Source organism: Erinaceus europaeus, chromosome 14 (assembly GCF_950295315.1).
Source record: "Erinaceus europaeus chromosome 14, mEriEur2.1, whole genome shotgun sequence".
Lineage (NCBI taxonomy): Eukaryota > Metazoa > Chordata > Mammalia > Eulipotyphla > Erinaceidae > Erinaceus > Erinaceus europaeus.
In genome coordinates this window covers 96,120,127-96,124,656 of record NC_080175.1, presented here as the reverse complement: position 1 = coordinate 96,124,656, position 4,530 = coordinate 96,120,127, and the positions used below count along the sequence as shown (strand labels likewise).

Here is a 4,530-nt window from a genome sequence, read left to right as displayed (position 1 = left end):
TAAATAATTCATGGTGGAAAAAGACATAAACTAATGAAGCTCCAAATGCCAGGGGTGAAAACTTGAGTTTAGCAGAAACCAGGAAGGTGATACCTTTATCAAACCATAGCACTCTGGAGCTGGAATTGGCTTTAGTCATTACTGAGGGAAACTGAGTCTCAAGGAGATACCATATCTTACATAGTTGATCAGTGGCATGCTTTGTCTTTATTTTGTGAAATCTATTTTGTTTGGCTCTGTTTTTGAAATAATAGTATATAGTCAAGAAAATGTATAGGATCCATTAATGCCTGAATAAGCTAAAGAAAAGGTATAATGAAAAATCAAATCATGAAAGCGCCTAAAAAGTTCCGTAAGATAACATCTATCTTCTTTTGCAGACCTAAGTGAAGGTGGTTTTCTTTCGAGTAATTTCCATCAAAGAAGAAAACTACAAGACACTTCCTATCAGGTAATCTGGACAATCAGTGTTTAGAAGGTGTGTTGGGAAGCTCTTCTTGTCATTGTTACTGAGCTCTGTCATATCCAGAGGTAGAGCACAGCACTTAGCCTAGCTGTTTCGTATTTAATTTTTTTGTGCGTTGTATTGCAGTGGGTGTGCTCATGTCCTCACAATTCAGAAAATGAAGCCATCTGTGTGCCTTTGGACAATTTATTGACTCTCTTAGACTTAGTTTTATCATCTACCAAATGGGTCTGTAGACAGCCTACAAACCTCATGACCATCATCTAGTTTGAGAGGTTTCATTAGACCACTAAGAAGCACGCTGGTACCGAGGAGATGCTTTAAGATAATTCATTGTGCTTCCCCACCGTGGCTTAGCTGGTTAAAGCACCTGTCTGCTGAAATGTTTCAATGCTTTTGTTAATGGCACTCTTCTATTTCCCACCCCTTTTGTCCTCCTGGTGCTTTTTCAAGGCTTAATGATAATTTCAAGTAGCAAAGCTGTCAGATCATCTCTTAAATATGCATTCATTCTCCTAAATTTAGATGAGACCTCAGATATGTTTTCTACGTGAAACATTAATAGCAAGGAAAAAGTAGCAGTTGGTTACAGTAAGAGTTCCCAAGACATGTGTTGTGTCAAAAGGAGTTATTATTATTATTATTATTTGTTGTTGTTGTTATTACTGTTTGTTTTTTAAGGTTTTTAGTAGAAAAAAATAGAACTATTTCTAAGAAAGAATAAAATGATGTAAAAAGTTCTTAGAACACCAGTCTTTCTGGGTGCTCTAGTTGACAGGAACAGAAAAGCCCTGTTTTAGAATAGTAACTTTGCCTGCGTTATATAGTTAATCATGAAAGATCCATAGAAGAGATACATGCATAGCAACAGAGAAGCAGCTGTCTCCCCTGGAAATTTTCCTCATGAGTAGGGTGTCCTCTTATCTTTAACACTGCCGTTCTTTTTCATGTTGACATTCAGTGAAACTTAATGAAGTAAGACACATTTTTTTACTTCAGTATGACCAACTGGTTTAAGAAGTCTTAGTAAATATGAGAAGTGTCATGGAAATCAACAATTTATTAACTCATGGTGCTTGAGATTACTCTTTGAATGAAAAATGGGAAGCATTCTGGAATTGAGAAAAAAATTCTGGTGTAAAAGAAAGATTTTCAGGGGGCCAGGTGGTGGTACACCTGGTTGAGCGCACATATTACAGTGTACAAGGACCCAGGTTTGAGCCCCCAGTCCCCACCTGCAAGGAGGAAAGCTTCACGAGTGGTGAAGCAGGGCTGCAGGTGTCTATCTCTCTCCCTCTCTATCTCCCCTTTCCTCTCGATTTCTGGCTGTCTCTATCCAATAAAAAAAAAAAAAGATAATAAAAAATTTTTAAAAATAAGAAAGAAAGATTGTCGGTGGGCCTAAAACCACTCCTTGGGACAGACAGTGGCTTTTTCTGAGGTGAAGAAATCATTCATCAGAAAAGGGCCTCTCTATGTGTGGCCTGGGGCCCACTTATAACAGAATCACTTGGAGTTCAGGTTAAAAATATAGGCTTTAGAACTCTACCTCTGTCCAAGGCCCAGAAGTCAGTTGCTGTGAGTGTCTGCAGAGGAGTTTCGGCAAGTGAACCCTAAGATGCTCTGAGATTCGGTTAGTTGATGAGCACTTCTTTGCAGAAATTATGTCTTATGCATTTTTACTTTATAGGTTCAAACTTAGGCCAGATATCAGGTCTAATTTGGGAAAACATCTGTCTGTCTTCTAGAAAAGTTATGTATATATATTTTAAAGACTTATATTAAAGTTAAAAGGATTAAAATAAAGAATGATGTTTCAATATGGCTTGCAGGCTGTCACTCTGGGTTCCCTCCACCTCCTCAGCCTTTGGGCGACGGAGGTTAGAGCAACCCCTGGGAGTCCTGGTGTACCTCCACGTGCTAAGGGCAAAGTGCTCAGAGACACAGTCAGCTCTAGGAAAGCCTCAGTGGGGCAACTCATTTATTGAAAGAGAAAGCAAGTACATATAAGGAGGTATTACCCAGGGAGAAGGTCGAGGTCATCATTAACCCAAACACAGAGCAACACAACGCATAGTCACATTTTAAACTGTAAACTATTTGATCACAAGTGGAAAGTTACCATACAAGGTTTGATCATGAGCTTCACAATGCATATTTCCCCAGGGGTAAATTACAGGCATCTCAGGGCGAGGGGAGGAGGAGGGGGAGTTGAGTAACAGGAGTTTGCGGTGGTTTTTCAAGTTTGGCCAATTCAATGTACAGTGATTCATGGCCTTTATTTTAAGGGGAGAGATGGGGCATGTGCAGGAAGGTAAGCCCCCATTTTGAAGAAGCCATCCATCATTGGTTCAGGAGGTCAGGGGAACCTGTCCTTGTCTCAACCCAAAGGGAGAACTGGGGATTAACTGGTTCGGACCTCATAGAAACAGTGGCCTGGACTTTCCAGGATAGTGGGCCTATCCTCCAATGGTTGTCTTTTTTTTTTTTTCATTTTAAACAAGAAGTTTATTTAAACAACAATACATTTGACTTGAAGGGAAAACTATGTAGGATTCATTTCTTTTAGAGTCATTTATCCCTGCTTAAAGACAGATTGCCCTACATGTAACAGCTATATACAAAATAGTTAGGAAATTGTCCTTGGTTTTACAATGATAAATGAAAAACATTAAGATTCTCCAATCAAACAAGGTATGCAAGAATTTTTATATTGTTCTTTTTGTTAAACATTGAGAGCAAAATAACTTACTGGAATATAAAGATAAGAGCGGAATGAGCATGTCACTAATGGAGAAAGGGGGTATTTTCACAGAGCCAATAATTTTCCCCATCCCATCGCCATTTGATGCCAATCAAAACATGCTATTGGCCATTTAGTTAAAAAAAATGCAATATGGGAGTCGGGCGGTAGGTTAAGCGCACATGGCACAAAGCGCAAGGACTGGCGGAAGGATCTTGGTTCGAGCCCCTGGCTCCCCACCTGCAGGGGAGTCGCTTCACAGGCGGTGAAGCAGGTCTGCAGGTGTCTGTCTTTCTCTCCCCCTCTCTCTCCCCTGTCTTTCTCTTCCCCTCCTCTCTCCATTTCTCTCTGTCCTATCTAACAATGGCATCAATAACAACAACCATAACTACTACAACAACTAAAAACTAGGGCAACAAAAGGGAAAATAAATATAAAATTTTTTTTAAAAAAAAGCAATATGCTTGTGCACATACACCAGTTACTTTATGTACAATAAAGGAATGGGGGATGGGGGAATTAAAGGATAGAGAAAAACTAGACTGTAGTGGTCAGGATGTGGTGGAACCCAATTACGGTTTTCTAATTGAAAATGTCTTCTTGGTCTGGAGGAACAGAGTTCTGGAGTAAAGTAGCAGGTCCCCTTTGTAGTAGACTCCTCCTGTCTGGGGCTGGAACACATCAATTGTACCTTCATCCTACATTTCCAACTGTGCCAGTGTCCTTGTTTCATTGATTGGCTGCCCGTCAAATTGGAATCTGATCTGCCTCATTGACAACCCCTGTCATTCACAGTAGGCTCTCGTTAGTTTACTAAATGGTGTCTGCCTCTTAATCTTAAACCACATCACTGAACCACCCTGACCCACCACCTTCAGATTAATATGGTCCTTGTTCTCAGTCTTGACTTCTTCCTTGGGCTTTTCATAGGCCATGGTGACCACTGGAGTATCTTCCCCTGCAGCTTCACAAAAGAGATACCAGGTCTGCACCAAACCAGCCGGTTGTCATTTTTATATAACTATTTACTACATATAATGAACACGGGATAAGACTCACAGGATGTGAGATATATTTGTAGTTGTAATTATCATATAACCATGGCTACAAGTTGCAACTTGGATAACAAAATGATTCAGAAGCAAACATTGAAGCAGGAACTGGATTTTCAATCAGAAATATATGACCAGACGTGTTTCCTTCATGTTCTCAAAATGAGAGGAAAGATATCAAGCAAAGGAGGTGCAAGGGTCAAGTGGCAGAGTCAGAAGATGCTTATGGAATGCACGTTGCAATGCATACCTACTTCATGAATACTTTT

General features: G+C 40.0%; 1 pseudogene; it reads right to left on the bottom strand.

Annotated features, from left to right (window-relative positions):
- Positions 1–3,781: 3,781 nt before the first annotated feature.
- LOC103123427 (small ubiquitin-related modifier 2-like) lies at positions 3,782–4,144 on the bottom strand (annotated as a pseudogene).
- Positions 4,145–4,530: the final 386 nt, after the last annotated feature.